Source organism: Muntiacus reevesi, chromosome 7 (genome assembly GCF_963930625.1).
Source record: "Muntiacus reevesi chromosome 7, mMunRee1.1, whole genome shotgun sequence".
Taxonomy (NCBI): Eukaryota; Metazoa; Chordata; class Mammalia; order Artiodactyla; family Cervidae; genus Muntiacus; species Muntiacus reevesi.
This window is the reverse complement of record NC_089255.1, coordinates 72,397,291-72,412,174: the sequence shown is the minus strand read 5'-3', so window position 1 is coordinate 72,412,174 and position 14,884 is coordinate 72,397,291.

Sequence of the window (14,884 nt, the reverse complement as noted above, 5' to 3'; positions counted from 1 at the left end):
TGCTTGCTGTCCAGTTTCATTGGAACCAAACTGTAGGAAAAGGGGTTTGGAACCAGAGTTCTAAATTTGAATTCTGGTTCTAACACTTTTTAGCTGTGTGATCTGAGACAAGTTATTGACTTCTCTGAGCCTTCGTTTCGCCATCTGTCATTTGGGGGTATATAATACCTATTTTGAAGAGAAGATTGCTGATTCCTATGACAAGTAGCTAAAGCAGAGCTTCACATATAGCTGGCACTCAAGCCTCCCCACCCTGCCTGCTCTAGCTCCTCTGTCCCAGCTCCTTCCTCCCATTCCACTAGCCCATGACACAGACTCTGTCCTATGTCTGCAGAGTTGCATCAACTGTTTCAGGCTGTTTTTTCTCTCTTGATCTGAGCTGAGTTGACTGTTTTAACTTCCTGAGCTTATGTTTTCTTTTTGGCCTATATCCTTTAAACAAAAACTCCTTTTTAACTGCCTCTAGTTTACACATCTGAGCCACTTTGATCTATTTCTTTCTAGCATAAGAGCCATTTGTTCTCTTTTGGAAGTAAGTAAGATGCATTTTCAAAGAACACTATAGTCATCTCCAGAGAAGACATTGGCCTGATCTCCCCAAAGATGAGGTATAGGGTGGATGGCATTCATTATGTTCACATGCAAAGGATGTTCTTACAATAGGAGGACATTTCTTGCGCATTCTTAAGGCTCTAACAGTGCTTTGAACTGCAAATAGGATGTAATGTGATGGCCCTTTGTGATAAGAGTATTTTTGCAACGATTTCCAAGTGCACAATTTATTATTTTTTTCAAGGTTACAATTAGAATTACATGACCATATGACTTTTCTGGAAGGCATAAAGCTTCTCTCTAGAGCCCGGCCCCCTCAGACACCTTAGCAGGAATAATTTGAAGAATGACTGGGATCCCATATGCTTCTTCATTCCTCCTAGACAGCGCTGACATTTGGGGATTTATTCTGAGAGTTTGCCTCTTTGAACATGTTTGGTTCAATTAGTCTACTGAAGCTGAGGTGGCATAAACTGTTTTTTAAAGAAGTGATACCATATTCAGAACAGGATGTTTAAGACACAACAGATGGGCTTGTGATCAAGCTAAACTGCCATTTATCAAATTTAGAGTAAACTTAAGTAGTTATAGAGTACCTAACCCAGTTCCTTAAAAAGTAGAAGGTCAAGAAATCCTGGTTAGAGGAAAGAATAAATCGTAAACAACTGATGGCTGAAAACCTATTGACGACTTAGGGAAAGGAGAATATTTAAATATGTTGCAGGTTATTTAATCTTAGAGTGTCAGATGTACCACTGCATGAATAAACTGTCACTAATTTTCTTTCCTGAGATTAAAAGGTCAGAGCTGCCTTACATGATAGTGAGTTACTATCTAAGGCAGACCTATTGTAATGGGCATCTGCTGGTTTTGTTTGTCCCGTATCTTTGCTCCTTTTGGGGAACTGTACCTGTCTCTGTAGTCAATGAGATTATCAAACATGATATTGCCTGGCATTTGCCCCATGTTAAGTCAGTTCCTGTACTATGTACACTGTGCAACCATTCTTGGTGCAAGCACAGACGTGTAGATGTGTGACCCAGTTGGACAGATGCTTAGATAGTGAAAAGAGAGCTTTCTATTTAAACTGGGACTACTAAACTCAGAATTGGTGAGTCTGGACATTAGCATGCAGGTAGAGTTGACTCATTGGAAAAGACCCTGATGCTGGGAGGGATTGGGGGCAGGAGGAGAAGGGGATGACAGAAGATGAGATGGCTGGATGGCATCACCGACTTGAGGGACATGAGTTTGAGTAAATTCCAGGAGTTGGTGATGGACAGCGAGTCCAGGCGTGCTGCGATTCATGGGGTCACAAAGAGTCAGACATGACTGAGCGACTGAACTGAACTGAACTGAAACGTTGAATGGCTATCTCTGGCTGACTTCCAAGAAATGCATATATATATGCATATATTTAAATTTATTATAAAGCCCACTGGTATAAGAGGTGTATAGCACAAATTTTAAGCAATAGTAAAATATTCAGTACTGTTTATTGTGAATTTCATATAGTCCATTGAATCTCACAGGATACTTTCACTGAGTTTTGCTTGAGTTTTAAGTCTGTCATCAACCTGTGGTTGTCATTGAGGATAATGTAGTTCCAACATAATCATTAGTTGGTATTTTCATTTATCTTAGTGATATAAATGAAACAATGAAGATATGTGTTAGAATTTACATTCATGTAAATGATGTGAGTGACTTCTTACTGAACTGGGATTAGTTTTTTAATACTGGAAGAATATTTGCTTATTAGTATTTACAGTGTAACAGCTATAGACACAAACACTTAAATTTAATCCTCATTATTCATAATCTGCATCTTCCCCATCATTTTCTGAAGTCTAGATAATCAACAAACAGTAAATCAAATCCTGATTTGTAGCATTAGCTGAGATCAATGGCTGACTTCAAGGTTCCAATATGACATCACTGAATATGGGGGTTGGAAATTAATGTGCTGTAGCATGCCAGTATAGTGGATTTCCACTATACAGATTTATCAGAAATCAATAGCCTTAACAGCAGAGATAATACTAAAATGTAGTTACACAATTAGGAAGCAAGGAGTTTTGAATATTGATTTCCTTCCTTTTTAATATGTCATTTAATTGCAAATCACTATAATTTACTTTTTGTAAGTGATTAACCACTGACTCACTAGATTCCTGAAAATTTAAAAGTGGGCTCTCACAAGCCAGTAGAAGCTAGTTTCAACGTATCACTGAACAAAAGGCTGTTGTGGTGTGGACAGTTCCTTCACTAGATAGAGAGAGTCTGTCTGCAGAACACAGGTTCCTCAAGGGGAGCACTATGGAGAGACCTACAGAAGGGATTCTGCCCAGGGATTCTCTCCATTTCCTTTGGTTTTCTAGCTAGATGGACCTGGATTTTTGTTGCTACCAAAATTCTTGAAATATTGAGAGCTCTGAACTTCATTACTTCCATTTAAAATGGTCTTCATTTTACAGGTGAAGCTTTTTGTTTATTAAATGCTGTCTCATTTAATCTTCAGAACAGTCTATCAGATGTCTGAATGCCTGTTTTCCTTTATTCTCATTTTTCTGATCCGCTATGAGAAGGGGAGTGACATAGGCTTGGGTGAGATTCAAGTCCAGTTCTGTCTGACAGCAAAACAACTTCCTCAGCCTGTCTTCTCAGCAAATGTAGGGTTACTAAACAGCAAATAGATCAGTGTCTGTAAGGTTACTAAGCTTCTGACCTAAAGAAAAGAAAACATCTGTTCACTGGCTTCTTCCACCGCTCAGCCCCCTCCCTAGTCTGCCTTTTTGGCATTTCCTGTATATTTCCCCATTTAATCCTCTTGTTCTCTCAAGTCTAGAGATGTTAACAGCTTAAGGGGAAAAAAAAGTGGTTCCTATTCACCAAAATGAGTCAGTCTAACTTCATTTCACAGATAAGAAAACTGCATTACCAAAACTTGAGCTAAACCCCAAGAACTGCAGGCAGCGTTGGATCCAGAGTCCCCACCCAACTTTCCAACTGGGGATCATTCCCTCTGGCTGTCTCTTGGTGAGAGAAGAATTGAAAAATACCACTGTGTCTCCATCAACAAATTCTGCAAATGCCAGAAGGAAATTATGTTTTCGTCATTATTAATGCCCTTTGACTATAGCTATCAAGCTTTACTGTACATGGAAATCATCTTTCTAGTCACATCCACAAAAATGTACCTGAATTTCAAAGTAATTATCCTGAGTGAAAGAAGACAAACAACAAAAAAAGAGTACCTATGGCATCATTTCATTTACATACCATTCTAGAAAATGGAAACTATAGTGAAAGAAAGCAGGTCAGAGGTTGCCTATGGACCACGAAGGAGGCATGGATTGCCAAGGGGCATCAGAAAACTTTTCAGTTGTGGTGATGGTTTAACAAAAGTTGGCTTAAAGCTCAACTTTCAAAAACTAAGATCATGGCATCCGGTTTCATCCCTTCATGGCAAATAGATGGGGAAACAATGGAAACGGTGATAGACTTTATTTTCCTGGGCTCCAAAATCACTGTGGATGGTGACTGCAGCCATGAAATTAAGACACTTGCTCCTTGGAGGGCTTCCCTTGTGGCTCAGCTGGTAAAGAATCTGCCTGCAATGAGAGAGAGCTGGGTTCAATCCCCGGGTTGGGAAGATCCCCTGGAGAAGGGAAAAGCTATTCTGCCCTGGAGAATTCCATGTACTGTATAGTCCATAGGGTCCCAAAGAGTTGGACATGACTAAGCAACTTTCACTTTGCTCCTTGGAAGAAAAGTAATGACAAACCTAGACAGTGTATTAAAAAGCAGAGACATCACTTTGCTGAAAAAGGTCCATAGAGTCAAAGCTATGTTTTTTCTAGTAGTCATGTACAGATGTGAGAGTTGGACCATAAAGAAGGCCGAGCACTGAAGAACTGATGCTCTCAAAATGTGGTGCTGGAGAAGACTCTTGAGAATCCCTTGGACTCTCAAGCAAGTAGATCAAACCAGTCCATCCTAAAGGAAATCAACCCTGAATAATCATTGGAAGGACTGATACTGAAACTGAAGTTCCAATGCTTTGGCCACCTGATGCTAAGAACTGACTCATTAAAAAGACCCTGATGCTGGGAAATAGTGAAAGCTGGAGGAGAAGGGGATGACAGAGGATGAGATGGTTAGATGGCAACACGAACTCGATGGACATGAGCTTGACCAAGCTCCAGGACTTGGTGATGTACAGGGAAGCCTGGTGTACTGCATTCATGGGGTTGCAAATAATCACATGTGACTGAGTGAGTGAACAACAAAATGTCAAAAGTCAGTAAATTTAGCTTTATTTTTTTTAATTTAGCTTTTTAAATATGTATAGTTTATTGCATGTCAATTATAACTCAATATAGTTTTTTATTTTTGGAAATAAGTTGCTTTATAGTTATTCCCTAGACATTTTATGTGTGTGGGTATCATTTCTTTCAGGCAGGTTTTGGCTTTGGTTTTAAATGATCTATTAACAACTGACAGTGAACATTGAATAGAAACATCAAAGTCAGTAGTAACATGAAATATTATTATATGAAAAGGAAAAATAAAACCCCAATCTTGTAAATCACCACTGAGTCATAAAATCTATAGCCTTTTATCATGTTCCTGATTACAAGTCAAAGTGTATATTGTAGAAATCAAAGAATATGTAATGTTTCACATTACATGTTTTTCCATTGACCTGTGTTTTCAAAGATCTTTTCCGTATTTCTACATAGTCCTTGAATGTGTCAATTCTAATGGAATTTTGCTTACAATTAAATTCACATACTGTGATTTGCTTATTGATTTAATCATGTCTAAATATCTGGGTCATTTAAGTTCATTAGCAATAATGCATAGTTTAGTTTTAGCAATTTTCATAAATGCATTTTCTCATTTGGGTTATACCCTTGTCCTATATTATTGATATTTCAATGTGACATAGAGGAAAGGATATTGAACACAGTATCCAAAGAATTGGGCTGAGTTTTGACTTGCCGCATACTGGCTGAGGATCTTCTAAAAGTCACTTAATATATTTGGGGCATTTAGAAAATGTGAGCAATAGAAATAATTATACTTGTTCTATTAATCTCACAAGATGTGGTTGAGAATCATGCAAAAATTTACAATTATGGTTATTATCCATTAATTCATTGGGCTATTTGTTCATTGGAATCTTTTACATATAGATTTGTATTCATTCCAAGCAGATTTTGAAGAAAAAGTTTCCCAGTCAAATTAATCGTAAATGATTTTTCATTCTTTCAAATTCCTCATCTCCATTATGCTTTGTGTGTGTATGCAGGTGATATGGTTTGATGTAATCAAACCTGCTTATCTTGTTATTTATAATTTCCTATGTTTCAGAAATAACTTAGAAACCCATTTTTAAGTTTTAAAGTATTTAACTCAGTAGTATATTTGGAATTTATAGTGGTATGTGGTGTGAATTGTGGGTGGAAATTAAAATCTTTAATTTTATACTAAAAATTTTTCTCAATGGCATTGAATAATTAACAAATCAATTTATTTTGTGTTCTGCATGTTATAGGCACTTAATAAAAGCTAAATAAATATATATATGGGTGATAGCAAGAGAATAACAGTAAATATAGAAGTTGAAGGAAAACATTTACTGTTTCAAAGTATGATCTTTTCATATGCAGGAGTCTCTTATTTTGTTTCTCTAATCCTGATCTTCTCTTTCCCCAAAGCAAAAAAAAAAAAAAAAAAAAAAAATTAAGGTATAACTCACATACAACATTATATTAATTTTGGTATACAACATAATGGCTAGATATTTGGATATACTGTAAAATGGTCACCATAATAAGCCTAGTGAACATCTGTAAAAATACATAGTTACCAAAAAAATTTTTGTGAGGAGTCCCCAAAGCATCTTGTGAACTCATTACATATAGATTCCTTCTCCTAAAAAACCATGTTACTTTTTTACTCAAAACATATCTTTCGTTGTCAACAAAATAAGCCAAAGTCCCTAATAATGAGTCCCTATCCGTGTGTACAATTCTGTCTCCTGTCTGTCTTTGTTAAATCTGAATTATTCACTTTTAGTCACATATCATAAACTTTCCTATTACTGTGAATTTCCCTTTCCTAGTTCTCTCATGTAGAAAGACTTCCTCCTTCTTTCCACTGAGGGCACCCATCAGAGGGATAAATAGAAATAGAAATCCAGATCACAATAATTTCAGCAATTGATGTCCTTGCCTTGGGCCTATGATTGTCCAACGAAGATTTCTTAATTCTCATGAAGATGCCAAAGTGGTTAGTGGCAGCTCTAGTGAGAAGATAATTAGGATCTCAACTGTATTTATAACCATTTTTTTTTTTTTTTAAATAATAGTGAAGCAAATGCTACAGCAGAAAAAGCATATGGTGGCATTGGAAGAAGACACAGGAAGGGCTCTTCACTAAGTCTTGGACAGTTCACGAAGGCCTTTTGGAGGAAAAGTTATCTAATCTAGGTTCAGCAGGAATATGCCTAGGGATATAGGACATGGTTAAAGGAAGAAAGGGCTTTCCCTGGTAGCTCAGTGGTGAAGAATCTGCTTGCCAGTGCAGGAGACATGAGTTTGATCCCTGGGTTGGGAAGATTCCCTGGAGAAGGAAATGACAATCCACTCCAGGATTTTTGGTTGGGAAATCCCATGGAAGGGGAGGCTGGTGGGCTACAGTTCATGGGGTTGCAAAAGAGCCAGACGCGACTTAGCAACTAAACATTAACAAAGGAAGAAAGAGAGAGCATAGGAAGTTCAAGGAACAAAAAGGAGTGTGGGGAGCAAGGAAGTATGAGGACGTGGGTTGCAAAGGGGAATGGTGAGCCCTGACACTGGGGTAAGTAAGCAAGAGTCTGGTAGGGAAGGATTAGAAAAAGGCTAACTTAGGGCATTGGACTTTTAGCTGAGGGCAAAGAACAACTCAGGAGTGGGAGGTAAATAGATTTATGTTTTAAGAGCTTTAGCTACAGTGTAGGGTAAAGAATGAATTGGGTGGAGCTTGGGGATGGAGGCGGAGAGCAGTACGCAGGGAGATAAATTACATCACTGTTGCGGTAATCCAAGTGGATGATGAGACCCTGAAGTATTTATCCTGATGGATACAGATTATGAATATGCTCTAGGTACATGAAATTAAGGTAACAAGAATTCTCAATGTTGATTGCATAGGAGAAGGTCTGACCTCCAGCAGTGCCAACAGTGATAGTACGTGGGAACTTTTAAGAGACCTCTGGATGGTAGAATAAACAAGATTGGCTGTCAGAGCTAGGGATAGAAAAGAACGGAAGTTATCGACTTGACAACTGGGTGGATGGAGGTGGTATACACTGGAGGGAGAGAATGATTGGGCAGGCTGCAAGATGATACATTTGTTTTAGATATGTTGATTTTGGGATCTCCATGGAATCACCACATCAAGAGGGTCAGTCAGCACATAGGTAGGCATGTCTAGAGTTACAGGAAGAGATCTGTATTTTGGAATTCAGAAATTTGTAGATTTCTATATATTTTATCTCTTCTATAAAGATTATTGACAACATTTCCTGTTATCAAACACATTAGTATCTTTGAAGCAAAACATGTCAATATTCACAGCAAGTGGGATAATGAAAGAATACAAATAGCTTCATAACAGTTCAGGTCAGACTTTTCTGGCAAATGAGTTTGTGACAAATTTATGAAAAAAAAATTTAGTATTTAGAGTTTTCCATTAAAAAATGTGGATACAAGACTGCCCACCTGTATGATCTCATTTAATTCTGTTTTTTCTTATTTAATGATTTTTCTCAGCCTTTTCTTGGGCTGAGAAATCAATATTTTTATGATTTTTTAAATTTAATTTTTATTTTATATTGAACTATAGTGGATTTACAATGCTATGTTAGTTTCAGGTGTATAGCAGAGTGATCCAGTTATATATCTACATATATCCATTCTTTTCAAGATTCTCTTTCCATATAGGTTATTACAAAATAGTGAGTAGATTTCCCTGTGCTATATAGTAGGCCCCTGTTGACTGTCTATTCTTAAAAAAGTTTTTTTATTGAAGTATAGTTGATTTACAATGTTTTGTTAGTCTTAGGTACACAGCAAAGTGAATCAGTTATACACACACATATATCCACCCTTTTTTAGATTCTTTTCTCATATGGGCAATTACAGAGTATTGACTCTATATCTCATTTAATTCTTCAATCAATTATATGAGATAAGGACTATTATTATTCTCTTTTTACTAATAAAGAAACTCAAACACACATAGGTTAATTAAAATGCTGAGGTCATACAATAATATTCAAAACCAGGCAGTCTAAGGCAGGAGAACGTTTTGAGTAGACAGGAGTTGGAACAGGGTCAACCATCATAGGCAGGTAAAGTGAAATTAAGAATGAAATTGCCTCACTGGATTTGGCAATTAAAAAATCTGAACAGAACAGTGAGTAAAGGAAGCATTCTTAAAGCATATTAGATGTTGAAGAGAGAGGAACGAGGCTGCTGCTGCTAAGTCGCTGCAGTCGTGTCCGACTCTGTGTGACCCCTTAGGCGGCAGCCCACCAGGCTCCCCCGTCCCTGGGATTCTCCAGGCAAGAACACTGGAGTGGGTTGCCATTTCCTTCTCCAATGCATGAAAGTGAAAAGAGAAAGTGAAGTCTCTCAGTCATGTCCGACTCTTCGCGACCCCATGAACTGCAGCCCACCAGGCTCCTCTGTCCACGGGATTTTCCAGGCAAGAGTACTGGAGTGGGGTGCCATTGGAGGATCTTGGCACAATATCTGAATCCCAGAGAGTCCCATAGAGTGCAGCATTGCTCTAAGACAATGGTTCTTTTTTATATGCAAATACTATGCATTTTATTTTATTAAGAAATATTATTGGCATGTTGTTGCTTTACAATGTGTTAGTTCCCGCTGTACAGCGAAGTGAACGAGTTACAGGTACACAGTTATCCCCCTTTGTTGGATTTCCTTCCCACTTAGATCACAGAGCATTGAATAGAGTTCCCTGTGCTACACTCTCAGTAGACTGTCTACTCAGTAGATTGTAGATTCTCAGTAGTTGTCTATTTTACATATAGTAGTGTGTGTATATATATACATACATCAGTCCCAGTCTCCCAGTTTATCTCCTGCCCCTTTGGTGTCCACATGTTTGTTCTCAACATTTGTATCTCTATTTCTGCTTTGTAAATAGGTTCATCGTACCATTTTTCTAGATTCCACATATGTGTTCATGTGCAATATTTATCTCTTTCTGACATCTCATCCTGTGTGACAGTCTCTAGGTCCATCCACATTTCTTCAAATTGCACAATTTCATTCCTTTTTATGGTTGAAACCATGGTTGATTGTATATATACCACATCTTCTTTATCCATTCCTCTGTTGATGGACATTTAAGATGCTTCCACATAGGACAATGGCTCTTAACTTTGCTGCACATTGAAATCACCTCGGGAACTTAAAAAACTACTGATGTATGAGTCTCACACTCAGAAATTCTGATGTACTTGGTCTGTGGGCTGTGGCCAGGACATTGGGATTTTTATAAGCTCCCCAGGTGATTCTAGTGTACAGTCAGGGAATTATTGTTCCCCTAATTTGCTGTAGCTAAAGCAAGTTCACAATCCATATCAGTCAGGGTAGATTAGGGTATGGTACAGTAAGGAACAGTGCCAGAATCTCAGTGTCTTAACAGAAGCTTATTTCCTGCTTATATAATGTCTACCAGAGGTCTAGGTAATCCTTCCTGTAGCTGTTCTTGTGTTGCTTGGCATTCCACAGTCACTGAAGCAGACGAAGAGGAGCGTCAAGCACTGGTTTCTGACTTTTATCTGCTTTCACCAGGAAGTAATAAACATTGCCTCTATTCACAGTTCATTAACCAGAACTATTAATAGTTTATGGCCATAATTAATTTCAAGGAAGTGGAGAAGGTGCTTGCTTATTGGTGAGCACAAGTAGTGACCACCACTTAGAGCTATTATTGTAGATGAAAATAGAAAGGGATGAAAAGGCTTATTGGCAAACACTTATATGGTCCTTCTTATATGACAGATACTATTTTAATAGCTATCAAATAGGATCTCATTTCATCTTTGTAACAGCTCTCTTAAGTAGAATTTCAAATTTCCATTTTTACAGCAGGGGAAATTGAGGCTAAATATTCTGCTTTTTCTTAGATTCTGGGGTGGGTGGGAGAAGGAAGAAGGTTATAAGATTAAGTGTGGGACTTTGTACAAGCAAGGAAATCAAATAATAATTTGGATATTTTATTGCTAGAGCAGAGGTGGGGCTCTGGGGGAGGTGGAGAGTGAGATTTGGAAAGTGGATTGGTAAACCAGAAATGGTTTGCACTGATACTGCAGCTAATGTCACCAATCCTGGAGGCCAGGATGGAGAGCAACTTCTGGCTTTTTGTTTTCTTCTTTCCTCCCATTTCTCCATCAGTTCAGTTCAGTTCAGCCACTTAGTCGTGTCCGACTCTTTGCAACCCCATGAATCGCAGCACGCCAGGCCTCCCTGTCCATTACCAACTCCCGGAGTTTACCCAAACTCATGTCCATCGAGTCGGTGATGCCATCCAGCCATCTCATCCTCTGTCGTCCCCTTCTCCTCCTGCCCCCAATCCCTCCCAGCATCAGGGTCTTTTCCAATGAGTTAACTCTTCACATGAGGTGGCCAAAGTATTGGAGTTTCAGCTTCAGCATCAGTCCTTCCAATGAACACCCAGGACTGATCTCCTTCAGGATGGACTGGTTGGATCTCCTTGCAGTCCAAGGGACTCTCAAGAGTCCTTTCCAACACCACAGTTCAAAAGCATCAATTCTTCTGTGCTCAGCTTTCTTCACAGTCCAACTCTCACATCCATACACGACCACTGGAAAAACCATAGGCTTGACTAAATGGACCTTTGTTGGCAAAGTAATTTCTCTGCTTTTTAATATGCTATCTAGTTTGGTCATAACTTTCCTTCCAAGGAGTAAGTGTCTTTTAATTTCATGGATGCAATCACCATCTGCACTGATTTCGGAGCCCCCCAAAATAAAGTCTGACACTGTTTCCACTGTTTCCCCATCTATTTCTCATGAGGTGATAGGACCAAATGCCATGATTTTGGTTTTCTGAATGTTGAACTTTAAGCCAACTTTTTCACTCTCCTCTTTCACTTTCATCAAGAGGCTTTTTAGTTCCTCTTCACTTTCTGCCATAAGGGTGGTATCATCTGCATATCTGAGGTTATCCATCAGAACCATCCATTTAGAATCTACAGGTTGTATCTTATACCTCTGCCCAGAAACAGCAGGGATGGAGAGAAAAACCATCCCCAGAGAGAGTAGTAGGTGGGCCATTTTCAAATAAAAGATCAAACAGTGTTAGACTGGACCTATTTTTAATGTATTTCTGAGAGCTTACACATCATTACAGCTACTGTCAAATAAACTATATTTTAAATCCTCAAAGGAGGGATAAAAGAATCCTTCAGCAAACCTATAGTAATTACAAACCATTGCTTCCTAATATATCATTTTCTAACTCTTCACTCTTGTACTAGTTGCTGTTAAACTGAAACACATCTGCAGCTCAGCCAGCTTTCCCTTCATTTCATAGCTGTGACTTAGGAGTTGGTGAACACCTCTGGGTATTGGAACTCTTGGCTCTCACAGACAACACCACTCTAATACCCCAAGACAGAAGGAAAGGACAATGATTCTGCTTTAATCTTTGCAGTGAAATGCCCTTTGTGTGACATTGAAAGCCTGCTGATTCCTGTCTGTCTCACCTGTATATCCTGTGGCTTGGTTACAACATATGGACTCTGTCTGAAAACCACTTTTAAAATGCTGCATCGGCACCTGCTGCAATCTGCCAGCACATTCCTTAGAGCCAGTCAGTCCATACGGTGCCAGTGCTGCTCTGTTTTCCTTAATTCTATGTTGATTAGGAGCTGTTGCAAGTGATTATCAGGGGTTTCTCTTCTCTCTAGTTCTGCAAAACCAGCGATGGCAATAGAGATTGTTAGATGTTGCTGATCATTACCACGTTATACCAACATCAGGTTATTTTCTATTATTTACGAGAAGCTCTCACTACAGGTTTAGAAGGCTCGATTCTAGTCACAATGTAGCCTCTAAAGCACTGTGGCATCTTGGATTAGGCACCTTATCTCTCCAGGCCTTGTTTTCCTCTTCTGTAAATTGAAAATTTAAACTAGAGGATTAAGAAATGTGTGTAAACCAAGGATTTGACACTTTCTAATGATCATTTTTTTTGCAATAATCAAAATAATTGCAAAGTTATAATGCTATGATATTATGAAGGACAAAGAAGAAAGGATGTCATTTTAATTAAATCTGCAGCTGGAAATAAATGGGGAAATTCTACCAGTAATTGTGTAACTGTGTCTTAATGGAGTCCAAAAGACTTTCCTCTTTGGGAAGTGTGAGCTAATACACCCACAGAGGAGTGATTAGGAACAGGGATATTTATACTAGATGGGAAATGCTGGCAAGCTGAGATTTATATCAATACCCAGAGGCGAGATGTGGGCAGCTGACGATGTGCAAAAGAACATATAGATTTGAGATATTTCTTGTAAATGTTGATGATAGATTTATCATATGTTAGAAGTCTAGGATCACAATCTATGAAATATATTGATATTATATATGTATTTTATAGATATTTATATATTTTCTATTATATATATGAAATTAGCCTGCTTATTCATTACCTCAGTACCTCAGACTGTGAATGGCTGATTTGTCGTGGTCTGTACAGTAGCCTAGTAGCCATAAGCAGAGGTCACAGAAGAATCACAGCTGAATTCACAGAAGAAGAGGGGTAAAATTCAACTGTGTGTCTAAGTTCAGGCTTCCAGTTCCTCTTCTGCTTATACAGACTTCCCTGATGGCTCAGACGGGAAAGAATCTGCCTGCACTGCAAGAGACCTGGGTTCGACCCCGGGGTTGGGAAGATCCCCTGGAGAAGACAATGGCTACCACCGACTCCAATATTCTTGTCTGGAGAATTCCATGAAGCCTGGAGGGCTACAGTCTATGGGATCCCAAAGAGTTGGACACAACTGAGATATTTTGACTTTCACTTTCCTTTTAAATCATACACAGGAAACTTCAGAAAGAGAGGTGTAACCTCAGCCACATCTTCGACTCCTGCTCTGGCAGACTAATCACCAGGATCCAATCTGAACCTGAGCTCCTTGTTATTTAACTGAAGACACCCCAATGCATTTATACTAAAAAACACCCCTGTGCATTTATAAGACATTCTAGTTGTAGGGAAATGAACCGGCACCACCAGGAGTGCTTGGGGTAGAAATTAAGGCTGCCTGCCAGTGTACTAAGTTGCTTCAGTCATGTCCAACTCTTGGAGATCCTATGGACTGTAGCCCACCAGGCTCCATGGAACTCTTGAGGCAAGAATACTGGAGAGGATTGCCATGCCTTCTTCTAGGGGATCATCCCCACCCAGAGATAGAACCTGTGCTCCTGTGGTTCCTGCATTGCAGGCGGATTCTTTACTGCTGAGCCACCGGAGGAAGCCCGGAAAGCAAGGCTAGGCTAGTGTTATTCACAGTCTTGATTTTGTGTGGAAAGAATCAGCATCGAAACATGTATATTATCCATAGTGAAACAGATCACCAGCCCAGGTTGGATGCATGAGACAAGTGCTCGGGCCTGGTGCACTGGGAAGACCCAGAGGGATCGGGTGGAGAGGGAGGTGGGAAGGGGGATCGGGATGGGGAACACATGTAAATCCATGGCTGATTCATGTCAATGTATGAGAAAAACCACTACAATATTGTAAAGTAATTAGCCTCCAACTAATAAAAATAAATGGAAAAAAAAAAAAAAAAAAGAATCCTAGCAGAGCAAACTGCTTGTTACAGTGCATCAACCTTCTGGGTTTGCTCAGTCGCCCAGTCTCTGGAGGAACCGGTGGAAATTTCAGAGGAGAGGGAGAAAATGACCCTAAACTAAAGTCTGGGTATTGACTGTGCATTTATGTGTCTCTTGGCTACAGGCTAGCTTCGCTCCTGGCTCAGAGGGTAAAGCATCTGCCTGCAATGCGGGAGACTGGGGTTCAATCCCTAGGTCAGGAAGATCCCCTGGAGAAGGAAATGGCAACCCACTCTGGTACTCTTGCTTGGAAAATCCCATGGACGGGGGGAGCTTGGTAGGCCACAGTCCATGGGGTAGCAAAGAGTCGGACACGACTGAGCGACTTCACTTCACTGGCTTTGGCTACAGGCTACGGCCGTTACACAGACTGCTCTGGAG